At 40.8% G+C, this 17,268-nt stretch overlaps 1 protein-coding gene across 3 annotated transcripts in view; it reads right to left on the reverse strand.

The window, feature by feature from the left end:
- Positions 1 to 17,268, reverse strand: part of OLFM4 (olfactomedin 4) — a 737,268-nt gene that overhangs the window by 65,233 nt on the left and 654,767 nt on the right. Inside the window, exons 19-21 of one of the 3 annotated variants that reach the window (XM_074387647.1) lie at positions 16,851 to 16,942; positions 15,617 to 15,784; positions 1 to 13,461 (exon numbers count right to left, since the gene is read on the reverse strand). The exon at positions 1 to 13,461 is cut by the window's left edge and continues 21,849 nt beyond it. The gene's annotated coding sequence lies outside the window, so the exon portion shown is untranslated. Of the gene's footprint in view, positions 15,785 to 16,850; positions 16,943 to 17,268 lie in introns of all 3 variants that reach the window. The other 2 variants (XM_074387646.1, XM_003927191.4) reach the window with 2 other exon arrangements.

The raw sequence follows: 17,268 nt of genomic DNA on the forward strand, positions 1-17,268 counted from the left end.
AAAATGGGTTTTTCTTTTCTCCCAAATTGTTAGGCTGCAGATTTTTCCAAACTTTGATGCTCTACTTACTTTTTAAACACAAGTTCCAATTTCAAACCATCTCTTTGTGAGTGCAGTTACCTGTACACTTTCAGAAAAAGCCATGTCACCTTCTAAATGCTTTGCTGTTTAGAAATTTCTTCTGCCAGATAGACCACATCATCTTGAGAGTCTATGTTGATTTCACTTCCCAAGTCCACAGGGGATGTGGTTTCAAAGGCAGAAATTTCACAGCAACATGCCCGACCTGCATTCATTCATGTCCCCATCTAGAATCTAGAGTTCTTTGTCTAACTTTTGTAACATGGGCTAGGTAGACTGCCCAGGTGAGCTTCCTTTGTTTAGAAAGCCTGCCAAAAGCCTTGGAAGGAAGGGCTCTATTGTGAGCTAGGCAGCCAATCCAGCAACAGAGTTGAAGATCAGTTACTCCAGAGGAAGTCTGGAAAAGCACCTCTCACTGGATGAGAACTTGAATGGAGCAGGAGTAACTCCAGGATTAAAATGTGCACCCCCCGCCCCACCTCCTGCTTCCATTCCCTTACCTATACGGACTTCATCTCTGGATCCCCTCCCTGATGCTCTGTCTCTCTTTCTCTCTCTCATCAGTGAGTGAGCAGTTTTTACTTTCAGACCCACACCTCCTGGGTCCATATTTATGTAAGGTAGACTTCTTCCTAGCAGCCTGCTAGGGCATAAGTCTAGTAGCCGCATGGTCACCGGTTCAGATCTCCGGTAGGGTCAGTCTTGACTGGGGCTTAAATGGGGAACCTTTTAGGGAGTTCAAAAGCTGGAGGCCATGGGATATTGTATTTTTTTTTTTTTTTTTTTTTTTTTTTGTCACTCACAGATTTCCAAATGCAACTGAATGGTGTCAGAATCTAATGATGTACAATTTGTCTTGCTTAGGATTGGCTCTAACTACAGCAGAACTTCTCCATTTAGCAGACCATAATCAAACCAGGTCCTAGGCTCTAATAGTTAATTACAGGCCCCATAATCCTAGGGCATTTTCCTATAATGGAAAGTGGGGCGGGGGAGGAGGCCTGGGTCCTGAGGACGTTGTTTCAGCCTTTGCCACGTGGCCACCCCACCTTCTTTGGATTGTGCTCAGAGGTCCCTCCCTAGAAATTTACACTCCTAGGGCAGATTTAAAATCAGGTCTATATTAATGAACTCTTGCTAGGGAATATCGGTACCCATCACCCAAGTCTTACTGCCCTGGTTTAGGGACTTGCTGGTATAGTTGCTATGTCCCGAGGCTGTACAGAGCAGCAGGGCCCTGGTCCCCACCCATCCCAGTAGTCCACATGTCTTTATGGTGGTCAGTGGAGGCATGTAGACAGTGAGGGTGAGTGCCCATGATGCCGGTAAGCATGATTAAACCCAGAACATGGGAGGCCCCCAAAGATGATCACACATCTTGGGCACAAAGAAAATTATGAGGTGTTATAACTGGGGGATGCCCCAGGGCTAGCACCATACCTGGGGGATTCCCCAGACCTACCGACTGTGATTAATAACCAGGGATACAGGCATTCCTATGTTCAATTTCAGATGGGAGATAAAGTCTTCCTTAAAATGTATCCCAAGATAAAGTCTCCTTTAAAATGTATCCTGGAGAACTGGGACCAATTTGATACACAATCTTTGAAGAAGCAGCAGCGGCTCATTTTTCTCTGCCAGACAGCATAGCCAAAATACCCTCTGCTGAGTGGAAAAACCTGGCCTCCTAAGGGAAGTGTAGATTATAAGACCAGTCTACAATTAGACCTGTTTTGTAAGAGTGAAGGTAAATGGTTTGAGGTCCCCTATGTGCAAGTTTTCTTTTCTCTAAGAAATAATCCTCAGCCATGTAAGGCCTGTACCCCATACCTTACTAACCCTTCGTTAGGACTCCCTGCGGCTCCTCCCTTCACCAATGCTGACCAGGCCTCCTCAGCTCCAATAACCCGAAAGGAGCCAGGGGAAGCAGAAAGGGCCAAGGCATCTCAGGCTACTAGGATGCCCAAACTCTGCTCCCTACAGGCAGTAGGAGGAGAATTTGGTCCAACCAACCAACGTGCACATTCCCTTTTCACTTTCTGACTTAAAGCAAATTAAGGCAAACTTAGGAAAGTTTTCAGGTGACCTGGACAAATACATAGATGTTCTGCATGGCCTGGGTCAGTCCTTTGAATTAGACTGGAAAGATATGTTATTGCTTGGTCAAACCCTAACCAGCAATGAGAGAGGCTGCCTTAGCAGTGGCTCAAGAATTTGGGGACACCTGGTACCTTAGTCAAGTACATGACCAAATGACGCCAGAGTAAAAGGATGGATTTCCTACAGGTGGACAAGCAATCCCTAGCACGGACCCTTTCTGGGACCCTGACTTAGAACAGAGGGACTGGAGTCATAGGCACCTCTCAACTTGCATACTTGAGGGATTAAGGTGAACTAGAAAGAAGCCCATGAACTACTACGCAGTGTTACCCACCGTAACTCAGGGAAAGGAAGAAAACCCAACAGCTTTCCTTGAGTGATTATGGGAGGCCTTAAGAAAGTATAATCCCCTGTCACCAGACTCCATCGAGTGTCAGTTAATACTAAAGGACAAGTTTATTAAGCAGTCAGCAACTGATATTCAGAGGAAGCTCCAGAAGCTGGCCCTGGGGCCAGAACAGAGTCTAGAACCATTACTAAACCTAGAAACCTAGGGGTTTTATAATAGAGACCAGGAGGTGTACAGGCTGGAGGGAAAAGGAAAGACCAGAGAAAAGCCGCAGCCCCGGGCATGGCTCTCAGGCAAGCAAACCCAAGGGGCTCAAATGAGGGAAAGGCTTGGGTTAGCCAACAGTGCAGAGCTTGTTTCCATTGCAGCCTAATGGGATACTTCATAAGAAATTGTCCCCAGGGAAATGGACCACCACCTTGTCCTTGCCCACTGTGCCAAGGGGATCACTGGAAAGCACACTGTCCCAGGGGATGAAGATTTCCAGGGCCTGAGCTGTCTAACCAGATGACCCGACAGCAGGACTAAGGGTGACAGGGGCAAGTGCCAGCATAAGCCATCATCCTCAATGAGCCCCAGGTAAAGCTGACCACAGTGGACCAGGAGGTAAATCTCCTGGACACTAGTGTGGCCTTCTCCATTTTGCTCTCCTGCCCTGGATGGTTGTCCTCAAGTCTGTAACTGTCTGAGAAGTCCTAGGACAAGCAGTCTCCTGTATTTCTCCCAGCCCCTAAGCTGTCACTGGGGAGATATACTTTTCTTCCATGCCTTCCTCATCATGCCAGAAAGTCCTCCTGCCTTACGAGGGCGAGACCTGTTAGCCAGAGCAGGAGCCATTATCTATATGAACCTCTCCAGTGAGGAAACTCCTCTCTGCTTCCCACTATTTAAAGAAGGGATTAATTCTGAGGTTTGGGAAGGCAAAGAATGCCTGTCCAATTCAAATAAGGCTAAAGGATCCCACCTCTTTTTCTTACCAAAGACAGTACCCCCTAAGACCGGAAGCTAAAAAGGGGATATAGGATGTCGTAAAGAACTTCAAAGCTCAGGGTCTAGTAAAGTCCTGTAACAGCCCCTGTGATGCTCCAATTTTAGGAGTACAAAAACCTAATGAAAAATGGAAGCTGGTGCAAGGTCTCAGGCTTATTAATGAAGCTGTGATCCCTTTATACCTGGCTGTACACAACCCATACACCTTGTTCTCTCAACTATCAGGAGAGGCACAATGATTTACAGTCCTGGACCTTAAGGATGCCTTTTTCTGTGTACTATCACATCCTGACTTCCAGTTTCTGTTCACCTTTGAAAATCCTTTAGACCAGAGTTCTCAGCTCATGTGGACAGTGTTACCCCAGGGCTTTCGAGATAGCCCCTACCTCTTTAGCCAGGCTTTAGCCCAGGACCTTAGTAATTTTTCACATCCAGGTACCCTGGTTCTTCAATATCTGGTTGACTTACTTTTAATGGCAAACTCAGAAGCCCAGTGTCAGCAGGCCACCCAGGACCTCGTAAACTTCCTTGCCACCTGTGGATAAAAGGCTTCCAAACCAAAAGCCCAACTCTGTAGGCAAGAAGTAAAATACCTAGAGTTTGTCTTGTCTAGGGGCACTCAGACCCTTAATAAATGACATCTCCAACCCATACTGGCCTTCCCCCATCCAAAGACCTTAAAACAGTTGCAAGGATTCCTGGGAATAACTGGTTTTTGCTAATCGTGGATTCCCAGACACGGTAAAATAGCAAAACCTCTATACACTCTGATTAAGGAAACTCACAAAGCTAACACCCATTTAATGCAATGGGACCCTATAGCTGAGGCAGCCTTTCAGACCCTGAAGCAGGCACTACTGCAGGCTCCAGCTCTAAGACTTTCTACAGGGAACGACTTCTCCCTATATGTTATGGAAAAGTGAGGAGTGGCACTGAGCGTTCTCAACCAGACTTGGGGGACAATGCCACAACTGGTGGCATACCTAAGTAAGGAAATTGATGCAGTAGCAAAAGGCTGGCCACAGTGCTTGTGAGTCATAGCCACGGTGGCTATAGTGGTCTCAGAAGCCATTAAAATAGTGCAGGGGAAAGATCTAACTGTATGGACTTCATGTGATGTAGTTGGAATTCTGGCCTCTAAAGGAGACTTACAGCTGTCAGACAATCACTCACACATCAGGCCTTAATGCTCGAAGGGCCTGTACTTCAGCTGCACACATGTGCAACCCTCAATCCAGCTACTTTTCTTCCTGAGGAAGGGGCAGACACAGAACATGACAGTCAGCAGGTTATAGCTCAGAACTATGTGGCTTGAGAAGATCTCTTAGAAACTCCTCTAGGCCAGGCGCGGTGGCTCAAGCCTGTAATCCCAGCACTTTGGGAGGCCGAGGCGGGTGGATCACGAGGTCGAGAGATCGAGACCATCCTGGTCAACATGGTGAAACCTGGTCAACAGGTGAAACCCCGTCTCTACTAAAAATACAAAAAACTAGCTGGGCGTGGTGGCACGTGCCTGTAATCCCAGCTACTCAGGAGGCTGAGGCAGGAGAATTGCCTGAGCCCAGGAGGCGGAGGTTGCGGTGAGCCGAGATGGCGCCATTGCACTCAATCCTGGGTAACAAGAGCGAAACTCTGTCTCAAAAAAAAAAAAAAAAAAGAAAGAAAGAAAAAAGAAACTCCTCTAGCCAATCCTGACCTTAACCTATATGCTGACAGAAGTTCCTTTATGGAAAATGGAGTTCGAGAGGCAGGATATGCAGTAGTCAGTGATCAAATAGTGCTAAAAAGTAATTCCTTTCCTCCTGGAGCTAGTGCCTAGCTGGCAGAACTAGTAGCCCTCACTTGAGCTCTAAAATTAGGAAAGAGAAAGAGAATAAACATATATACAGAGGCCAAATATGCTTACCTGGTTCTCCACGCTTACACTGCCATATGGAAGGAAAGAGAGTTCCTAACCTCTGCAGGAACTCCCATTAAATATCATAAGGAAATTTTAGACTTATTACAAGCTGTCCAAGAACCCAAAGAGGTTGCAGTCTTACACTGCTGGGGTCACCAGAAAGGAAATGAAAAAGAAGCAGAGGGCAATTGCTTAGCTGACCTAGAAGCAAAAAGGGCAGCTAGACAAGAATGTATAGGAGGACCTTTAATATGAAAAAACCCCCTCCAGGGAACTAAACCTCAATACTCATCCGAAGAGGTAGAGTGGGCAATCTCCCAGGGACATAATCATCCTTCAGGATGGCTAGCTACTAAGGAAAGAAAAGTTCTTCTACCTGCTGCTTAAAACCCTGGAAAGTACTTAAAACCCTGCATCAAACCTTCCATATGGGTAGAGATTATATACATCAAACGGCCAAATCTATATTTATAGAAAAGGGTCTCTTCAAGACTGTCCAACAAATAGTCAAAGGATGTGAAATATGCCAGAAAAATAATTCTTTGGCACATCGCAAAGCTCCTCCTGGGGAACAGCTAACCAGTCATTACCCAGGTAAGGACTGGCAAATGGACTTTACCCATATGCCTAAGTCTCAGGGATATCAATATCTGCTAGTATGTGTAGATAACTAAACAAACTGGGTTGAGGCTTTCCCCTGTAGAACAGAAAAATCCCAAAATGTAATAAAAGTCCTAATTAAAATGAAATAATCCCTAGATTCAGACTCCTTTGCTGTCTTCAAAGCGATAACAACCCCACCTTCAAGGCTGCAGTAACCCGGGGTATTTCCAGGGCATTAGGAATACAGTATCATCTCCACTGTGCTTGGAGGCCTCAGTACTCAGGGAAAGTGGAAAATACGGATGAAATTTTTAAGAGACACACAAGAAACTGGCACAAGAAACCCACTTCTCATGGCCTTCTCTATTACCAATAGCACTCTCAAGGGCTCGAAACTCTACTCAAAAAACAGGATTCAGCCCCCATGAGAGGCTTTATGGACAGCCCTTTCTTACTAATAATCTTGCATTAGACAAGAAAACGGCAGATCTAATAAAAGATATAACCTCTTTGGCTAAGTACCAACAGGCCCTTAGAACCTTACCTGAAGGACACCCTAGAGAAAAAGGGAAAGAGTAGTTCTGCCCTGGATACTTTGTGCTTGTTAAGTTTCTCCCCTCATACTCTTCTCTCATCTTGGGAAGAACCATTTTCAGTTATTCTGTCTACCCCAACAGCAGTTAAGGTGGTGAGAATTGATTCATGAATTCACCATACTTGATTGCAGCCTTGGACACCTCCTGAAGAAAATCATAGGCCTTCCACTCTGCAGCCTAAAGTTCCAGGAGATGACCCTTTGTATCTCCTGCAAGCTGTTAAAGGTTATAAGTTTGCTCTTCCAATAAGATCTCCAGAATTAAAACCATAAGGCCACAATTAATCCTGCAGCTGGAACTCTGGATATCCTTGGCCCATAAGCTCTATGGTGGACCTCTGGATCAACCTGTACTGCTAAAAGACTCCTTTCTGGAGGAAACCTCAACTGCAAGACCCCTTCTATACCCCAATTCAGCAGGAAGTAAAGAGTGATCAATGCCCATGTCCCAATAGCAGTTGGACTTTCCTGTTCAGAGTGGGGAGTGAGGGACAATGTTAACTTCTCAAGCCCACAAGGGGTGTGGTTTCAAAGTCAGAAATGTCCCAGTAACATGCCCAACCTGGCTTCATTCACATCCCCATCCAACTAGAGTTCTTTGTCTAATTTTCTCATGTGTGGGCTAGGTAGACTGCCCAGGTGAGCTTCCTTTGTTTAGAATGCCCACCAAAAGCCTTTGGAAGGAGGGTCTCAGTTTGCAAGCCAGGCAGCCAATCTAGCATCAGTGTCAAAGATCAATCACTCCAGAGGAAGTTTGGAAGAGCTCCTCTCACTGGACGAGAACTTGAATGTGGCAGGAGTAACCCCAGGGTTAAAAATCCCCTATTCCCTTACCTATACAGACTCCATCTCTGGATCCTCTCCCACAACAGCATGGGAGCTTGCTCTCTGTCTCTCTTTCTTTTCTCTCTGCCTAATAACTGCTTTTCTGCTAAGCTTTTTGGGTCCAATTTTTACTTAATACCACCATGCCACCTGGGTCTGCTCCCCACTCATGGGTGAGTGAGACCCCAAGTGCCTGGAAAAAACACATCTGATCGGGGAACAGTGAGCATCTTTGGAACACCCCCACAGCCCTGCTTCTGTCCCCCAGTTACAATCTCTCTCAAGTTCAAAGTTCCACAGATCTCTAGAGAAGGGGCAAAATGCTGCCAGTCTCTTTGCTAAAGCATGGCAAGAGTAACCTTTGTTCCAGTTCTCAATAAATTTTTCATCTCCATCTGAGACTACCTTAGCCTGAACTGCATTCTCCATATCACTGTCAGCATTTTGGTCAAGACTATTCAAGTCTCTAGGAAGTTCTAAACTTTTGCACATCTTCCTGTCTTTTTCTGAGTTCTCCAAACTGTTCCAACCTCTGCCCATTACCCAGTTCCAAAGTCACTTCCATATTTTCCGATTATTATTATAGCAGTACCCACTATCCTGGTACCAATTTCCTGTATTACTCTATTTTCATACTGTTATAAAAATACTACCTGAGACTGAGTAATTTATAAACAGAGGTTTAATTGACTCACAATTATAATTACTGGGTAATTTATAAACAAGAGGTTTAATTGACTGCATGGCTGGGGAGGCCTCAGGAAACTTAAAATTATGGTGAAGATGAAGGGGAAGCAAGACATGCACATCTTACATGGTAGCAGAAGAGGTAGTGTGTGTAAGGGAAACTGCCACTTTTAAACCACCAGATCTTGTGAGAACTCGCTCAATATTATAAGAACAGCACTGGAGAAACTGCCCCCATGATTTAATCACCTCCCATCAGATCCCTCAACACATGGGAATTACATTTTGAGATAAGATTTGGGTGGGGACACAGAGCCAAACCATATCCGTTCTTATACATAAGGTTTTGATTCTGGGCTCTCTTTTCTGTTCCATTGTTCTGTATGTCTGTCCTTTTGCCAGTATCAGGCTGTTTTGCTTACTGTAGCTTTGTAATATGCTTTGAAACAACAACTTGTAGATTGCTTTGGGTAAACCAACATTTTAACAACATTGAGTCTTCCGATATATGAATATAATATCTTTCCATTTATTTGTATTTTATTTCTTTCAGCAATGTTTTGTAGTTTTTACTGTACAAGTCTTTCACCTTCTACATAGTTTTACACCTTTTGATGATATTTTAAGTGGGATTGTTTTCCTAATTTACTTTTCATATTGTTTATTTTAGTACACAGTTACACTTCAGTGATATTGCAGATTTTGTTCTAGACCACACTGGTAAAGCAAATGTCACAGTAAAGCAAGTCACACAAATTTAGTTTCCTGATGCATATAAAAGGTATATTTATACTAAACTGTAGCCTATTATTCTATACTATAGTCTATTAAATATGTGATAGCATCGTATTTCAAACCTGTGTATACCCTATTTAAAAATAATTTATTACTAAAAACTGCTAATGATCATCTGAGCCTTCAGCAATCTTAATTATTTTGCTGGGGGAGAGTCTTGCCTTGATGTTGATGACTGCTGACTTAGCAGTGTGGTGATCGCTGAAGTTTGGGGTGGCTGTGGCATTTGTTGAATAAGGGGAATAAAACTTGACTCTTAATTGACTCCACATCAATTGATTGTTCCTCTACTAAAGATTTCTCTGTAGCATACTATGCTGTTTGATAGCATTTTACCCACAGAAGAACTTTCAAAACTAAAGCCAATCCTCTCAAACTCTAACTCTGCTTTATTAACTAAGCTTATGTTATATTCTAAATCCATTGCTGTCATACCAACAATATTCACAACTTCTACACCAGGAGTAGATTCTTTCTCAAGAAACTACTTCCTTTGCTCATCCATAAGAAGCAACTCATCATCCATTCCTGTGTTGTCATAACATTGCAGCAATTCAGACATATCTCAGGCTCCACTTCAAATTATAGTTCTCTTGCCATTTAAATCACATCTGCAGGGACTTCCTCACAGAAATATTGAATCTCTCAAAATCATCATTGATGGTTGAAGACAACTTTTTCTAAACTTCTGTTAATGTTGATATTTTGGCCTCTTCCCATAAATCATGAACATTCTTAATGGTATCCAGAATGCTCAATCCTTTCCAGAAGATTTGCAATTTACTTTGCCCGGATCCATTTAAGGAATCACTATCTGTGGCAGCTACAGCCTTATGAAATATATTTCTTAAATAATAAGACTTGAACATTGAAGTTGCTTAATTTATGGGCTGCAAAATGCATGTTGTGTTAACAGGCTTGAAATTAATTATTAATCTTTTCGTATGTTTCTGTCAGAGCTCTTATGCGACTAGATGAATTTTCAGTAGGCAGTAATATTTTGAAAGAAATGTATCTTTCTTCTGATCAGTAGGTCTCAGAAGCAGGCTTAAAATATTTAGTGAAGCATGCTATAAAGAGGTATACTGTCATCTAGGCTTTGTTGTTTCATCTATATAGAGCACCACAGTGTACATTTAGATAACTTTTAAGGGCCCTAGAATTTTCAGAATGGTCAATGAGCCTTGGCTTCTTAAATTCACCTAGTCCCTAACAAGAGAGTCACCGTACCCTTAGAAACTTTGAAACCAGATATTGACTTCTCTTCCATAGCAATAGAAGAGAAAGAAACCCTATGATCTTTCACTTAAATATACAAGCTATTGTAGATGTCCTAGACGGCATCTTCTTCCAATATAAAGCTGCTTTGCCTACACTGAAAATCTGTTGCTTACTGTCACCACTTTCATCAGTTATCTTAATTAGACTTTTGGATATCTTGCTGCAGCTTCTCCATTAGCACTTGTGGTTTTACCTTGCACTTCTGTGTTCTGGAGATAGCTTCTTTCCTTCGACCTTATGAAGCAACTTCTGCTAGCTTTCAAACTGCAAGCTTCTGCATCTCATCTCTCCTAATATTCATAACATCGAAGAGAATTACAGCCTTGTTCTGGATGAGGCTTTGGCTTGGGGAAATGTTGTCAATGGTTTGATCTTCTATCCAGGCCACCAAAACTTTCTTATGCAGCAATAAAGCTGTTTCAATAAGGCTGTGTTCACTAGAGTAACACTTTTAATTTCTTTCAAGAACTTTTCCTTTGCATTTGCAACTTTGCTACAAGAGGCCTAGGTTTCAGCCTACTCCAGGTTTTGACATGCCATCTTCACTAAGTTTAATCATGTCTAGCTTTTGATCTGAATTGAGCTAGTGTCTCTTTCTTTCACTTAAATGTACAGGCTATTGTAGGATTATTAATTGGCCTATTTTCAATTGTATTTCAGGGAATAGAGAGGCCCGTGGAGAGGCAATGATATTGGGGAACAGGTGGTTTTTGAAGCAGAACACATACAACATTTATCAATTAAATTTGTCATCTTAAAATGGGTGCAGAGCATGATGTCCCAAAACAGTTACAATGGTAACATCATACATCATTGATCACAGATCACCCAACAGAAATAATAACAAAACTTTTGAAATATTGTGAGAATTACCAAAATGTGGCATAGCAACTTGAAGTGAGCACATGTCATTGGAAAAATTGCACTAATGAAATTACAAAACCATGATAAAAAGTAGCTTCTCTACAAGCTATGCCTGTAGAGGAATACAGTTGACTTTGTGTGTTCATTTTCTATTTTGTATCTTTGCTGGATTTATTAGTTCTAGTAAGTTTATTGTGGAATCTTAAGGGTTTTCTGCATGTAAGATTGTGTCATCTGCCAGGAGATTTCATTTTGCTTCCTTTCCAATTTGGATGACTTTTTAAAATTTCCTATTTTTTTTTTTACCTTGTTGCTCCAAATAAGACTTCCAGTAATATATTGAATAAAAGTGGTGAGAGTGGTATTGTGATTTTTATTATGATTTCTTTCCAGTTTGGTCTTGGGGTCTTTCTGTTGAAAGTGATGAGCCATGCTTCCTTCTTTCTTGTGTTACTCGTTACTTCTGTAGTTGTGATTTGTCCAGTTGAAAAAACAGCCACCTCTTCCAGTCTTTACAGTAGTACCTTCTCATAATGGAAGGCCTTCCCCAATCAGTCACCCTGGCTAAGCATTCTATGGCCCTTTCAAATCTTTTACGGGTATTCTTCTCTGCTCTTGTGACTATAATGTGTCCCAATATGAGACATTTGTTAATTTCTCTTTCAGAAGTTTATAATTTCTTCCTTCCTCTGGTGTCTGCTTGTGTTACCACAGGCTTTCTGGAGCTGCCACAAACCGCTGAGCTCTATATTGTTCTCTGTAGCTCCCATGCATAGAAAAGATGCTGTTTCAATCCGTACTCTGAGTCAGTTGAGGGAGACTCAGGAAGCCCTCCAAAAAGTAAAAGGACTGGATGCATATTTCACTCTTCTCTTTTCCTCCCAAAGCGTAAACCTCAAGCTGGGCACTCACTCGTAATCATGGTGAGTATTAACAGCTTCCGTCTGTGGTATTGCAGTTTCTCTAGCCCTGCAATTAGTTGCTTAGCTTTCTTTTGTCCTCAGCAGTCCCCAGGCATCCAAAGTGTGTGAGTAACCTGTAGGCACTCTAAATCAGGCAGCCCACCATAAAGTTGGAATATTAGGCATATGTTTTGCTCTTCATTTCTCCTCCCTGGGAGAAGATATGAGTTAGGATTTTCCTCCTTACTGCAGCAAACTGTGTCAGCATGGAGGAGGGGCTGATATATTTGAAATCTTTTTTTTTTTTTTTTTTTTTTAACTTCAACATGGCTGTTCTTGGCTTTGGGCTTCCTTGGGATACTGTGACTCCCTACCTGATTCCTAGAGTTCTCACAAAGGCTTTTTGAAGTGTACACTGTTAATTTGTTGCCTGTGTGAGGAAATGAGATCAGGAGCTTTCTATTGGCCACTTGATTAGCACCACTCCCCGTCACAATGATTTTTAGCACACTTTTTTTTAAAGTCTCAAATTATGCATCAAAAGAAAACCCTTTTTCCTGATTTATTATGGCCGTTTGTTGTTTCTGATGGCTCTTATCTGGAGTATGTTTATGTCTTATGTACTTTTAATTTGAGATTGTAAGCTCACCATCTCTGGGTGAGACTACTGTGCACGCTGAGTTCAGGTATTGTTGACATAGAGCAATTGCTCCTTGTCTTAATCTAATTCCCACATGGGCACCATTGGGGAAGGCCAATATTGTAATTCCTAAATTTTCGATTCCTGGATTATGCAAATAGTGTAAATATAACACCCTCAACCCCATATGATGTAAAATACATTTCCAACTTTACTAATTATCTGGGAAACTGTCAATAATATATTTACTCAGACCTAATGCAGAGCTGGCAAACCTCTTGGCATCACACTTAGCTGATGGTCCAATTATCTTTCCTTTTCTGGAGGAATTTATTTTTATATTAGTCTGTTTTGTGTTACTATTGATATGGTTTACATCTGTGCCCCCAACCATATCTCATGTCAAATTGTAATCTCCAATGTTGGAGGTGATTGAATTATGGAGGTGGTTTCTCATGGTTTCACACCATCCCCCTTGGTGTTGTCATGGCAACAGTACTCATGAGATTTGGTTGTTTGAAAGTGTGTAGCACCTCTTCTGTCTCTCTTTTGTTCATTCTCTACCAGGTAAGATGCCTGGCTTTCCATTAGCCTTCTGCCATGACTGAAAGTTTCCTGAGGCCTCCCCAGAAGTCAAGCAGATGCCTTCATGTTTCCTGTGCAGCCTGAGATACTGAGTCCCTTAGTTCTTTTCTTTATAAATTACTGAGTCTCAGGTTTTCTTTACAGCAGTTCAAGAGCATGGGGAGAAATGCCAGGTATAGGTGATGGGGAGGAAGGCAGCAAATCACACTGCCAGGGGTGTACTTATGCAACAATCTTGCATGTTCTTCACATGTACCCCAAAACCTAAAATGCAATAAAAAAAAAGAATGAACTATTATAGCTATAAAGAAATACTTCAGGCTGTGTAATTTATAAAGGAAAGAGGTTTATTAGTCTCACATTTCTGCAAACTGTCCAAGAAGCATGGTGCCAGCATCTGCTTCTGGTGAGGGCTTCAGAAAGCTTACAATCATGGCAGAAGGCAATGGGAACTTGCATGCCACATGGCAATAGAGGGAGCAAGCAAAAGACAGAAGGTGCCGGATTCTTTTAAGCCACCAGCCCTCCTGTGAACTAATAGAGCAAGACCTCCCTCATTACCATGGGAAGGGAACCCGGCCATTTATGAAGGTTTCAGCCCTTTGACTGAAACATCTCCACTGGACCCTGCTCTGAACATTGGAGATCATAGTTCAACATGAGATTTGGAGAGGACAAAGAGTTAACAATATAACATTCTGACCTTTTAAGAAAAAAAAATACGCTTTTTATACCATAATTATTTGTTCATTTGTATATTCTGAAATTTTCACAGTGAGATCACATAGTTCTTAAAATTTGATGTAGCAAATTAGCTGTGTCCTGGTATGTGATTTCTACCAGAAAGAATGTTTTTTCAAACTGCCAGGTAGCTGTCATGAGTTTATCTGGCCTGCCACATAGTGTGAATTCAAGTTGCACTTCCACTTGAGGTCCAGTATTTATATCCGAATGTACAGGGCATTCTCTCATCTCTCCTAAGCACCAGACTTCAAAGCAGGCGACATCTCTAAAGTGGAATCTCACAGAGACCAGGTTTATATCACCTGTGCCTGTACTGGCAGGATATTTTTTAGGGTATTTTATGCCATTTTTCTACCATGTGACACAAATATTCTTAAGGCTAAAGCCAACTGCAGTGCTCTGTTTACTCTAGGAAATCTGACTTGAATTGGTTTTTGGTCTCTGAGTATATTTTGTATTTTTTACAAGCCCATTAATACATTTTTAATATATTCAATGAAAAGATCAGACTATAAAATATATCAGACTTCCAGGTTTTTTTAAAAAAAGGCAGGTTTTTTTTTCTCTTCCTAGTACACATTTTAATTGAGCATTAAGGCTCTCAAAGAATCTATCTTTAAGCAGCACCTCACTTTCAACTCTTAGATGTGTGGGCTTCACATCTTTTTCCCTGGCTGTATATGAGCATTAACATCTCAGCACACATATTGCCTAAACCAATGCTTTACCATCATTCTCACCCCTTTCTCTAATAGAACAGCTGCGGCGTTTTTGTTTCATCTTTGTTTTTATTCCTTGGAAATTTTCATTATTTAAATTTTGGTCTGCATTTAAAAGACTATGGTATTTTAAAAATACTTTTATAGCCTTCTTATCCTATTAGACATCCTATCACACTGTCTCTGAAAATTCTGGCACATGTATTTACCAAAAGTCAATGAATTAAAAAATATAATTATGTTTGCAAATTTAACAGTAGCCAATTAAATGGCCTAATTCAACTGATTTATATCCATACAGTTTACGCCATGTAGAGTTTATATTTGCTCAAATATTTAATATGGTATTTTGGACAGCCTTTATAAGAAGTTTTAGGGATTTTATTTTTTTTAGTTTGCAATCATAGCATTATGTTTGAGAGAAACATTCTATTTATTTTTCTATCACAAATGTTCTATTTCCATTTCAAGTGGGAGTACTATAACACAATCCTAGCATAAACCATGCTGACTTAGTTTAAGGGCTTAGGTTTAAGGGCTCAATCCTCCAAAAACTGGCCTCACCTTAGATGCCAGCTACAAGTCTCAGGAGCTTCCCATACTTTGACCTGACCAGCTGTAAATTCAAGGCTTTCTTCTTAGTTCAACAATGATCTCAAGAAAGTACCATAAGTATGATTATAGTTTTATTATAAAGGACACAACTCAGGAATAGCAAATGAGGAAGAGACACAGAGACTAAGGACTGGGAAAGTCTCCTCCTATACAGAGATTTCAGATTCTCTTCCAGTGGTGTCAAGGTACATCACCATCTCTGCACAAAAGTGAATTAACTATTAAGTATAGTCTACTGAGACTCTATGTCCAGAGTTCTTACTGAGATTTCACTGGGTGGGCATGATTGATTAAATGACTGGTCATATTATTGAATTCAATCTCCAGAACCCCTCTCTTACCTGGAGGTTGGCATACTCCAAAGTTCTAATCATTTGGTCTGTCTTTTCCATGACCAGTCCTCATCTTGAAGCTATCTAGGGACCCACCAAGAGTTACCTCATTAGCATAGCAAAGATACTCCTTTCATTCAGGAAGTTCCAAGGGTTTTTGAAGCTCTGCCTTAGGAACTGGAAACAAAGAACAGATACATTCTTAATCTCCTACAATCACATATAACAAAAATGCAATATATTATGTAGTACTTCAGAAAAACCAGTAGGTAATGGAACTAATGAATAGATCAGTTAATTAAAAATATGTATTAACACTGGTGTGTAATTCTAAATAGTACAGGTAGGAATGTATAATCTTACTGTCTTTTACATATGTACAATGCTTAAATGGTTTTTATAAAAGATACATGTTATCATATATCACTTCACCTCATATTTATGTCCAACCTGAAAAACAGGTATGCCATTTTTGTAGATAATTTAAAATGTAGGGGCTTGCCTAAACTCACAGAACTATTTGTCTAGAGTCAAACTTATTCCAAAGTGATCTCCAGCTAACCTCATAGTTTCTAACTTAACGCCTGCAATTTTTATCTGATAAAACAATGTATTTGTTTGTTTGCTTCTACACTTCCCCACCACCATCAACAGGGATGAAATATCTTTAGGTTTATCTTTTAAATTTCTTTAGGTTATTTCACCAAAGCCAATTATTAGTGTAGTTCCTTTGACCACAGAGAGGGATGTTAATTTGGTCAACAAGCATGTGGTCATTTTATTATTGTAAGTAAGAGGCTAACTAAAGAAGCTAACTGTAAAGCAATGGTTATAGTCTCTTGTCTTCTGGAAGGCCTCTGCTGAGCTTGCTTTAATGCAAGTGCAATGCTGCATAATGAATATTGCATTTTCCATTTCCACAGTGAACTAAAATAACCTGTTGTGAGTGTTAGAATATAATAATCCATACTTTATTATGTTTTATTGATAGGATCTTACATTTTGGAAACCATTCAGGCATATCCAACCCCAGATACCTTTAACCAAATTTAATTCTGTGCCTGAAAGTTATATACATCATGACAACTTTTTACCTAACTGCACAACATTTAATTTCATGATTGTAATGGAACTGTAGACATTAGCTCTATTTCCATATATTGGACTGGAAAAAATGAAATCTTTTTAATATGATCTAGAGTGAATTTTTGTACTATGGCACTTAATTCAAACTAATATTCACCTGAGTCAGATTCTTTCAAAAAGTAGAGGTGGTGGATCAATTAAAATTATGATATTATCATTCATCAATCTTCATTTAGGCCAGCGGATAGTCTATATAGGACAAACAAAAAAAAGTCTGTCTTTTATATTTTTAGTTAGTAATCAATTTTTATGTCTAGAATTAAAATAAGCGTCTGATTTTTCTCCAATATACGCAAAGGATATTTTGACACAGAAAAGCACAGCAAAGTAAGACATATTGTAATAATTAACTGAATTATTTCTGGCATGCCGTGAACAATTACAGGATTAATAACCACCCAACCAAATGGTGTTATGTTGGAATAAATTGACCGACAAGGTTTCTCAGCTAGGAAATGAAGCTCAGATAGATCATCAATAAAAATGACTGTGACGAACATACTTGCAAGAACTCC

The sequence above is a fragment of the Saimiri boliviensis genome, chromosome 16 (genome assembly GCF_048565385.1).
Source record: "Saimiri boliviensis isolate mSaiBol1 chromosome 16, mSaiBol1.pri, whole genome shotgun sequence".
Taxonomy (NCBI): Eukaryota; Metazoa; Chordata; class Mammalia; order Primates; family Cebidae; genus Saimiri; species Saimiri boliviensis.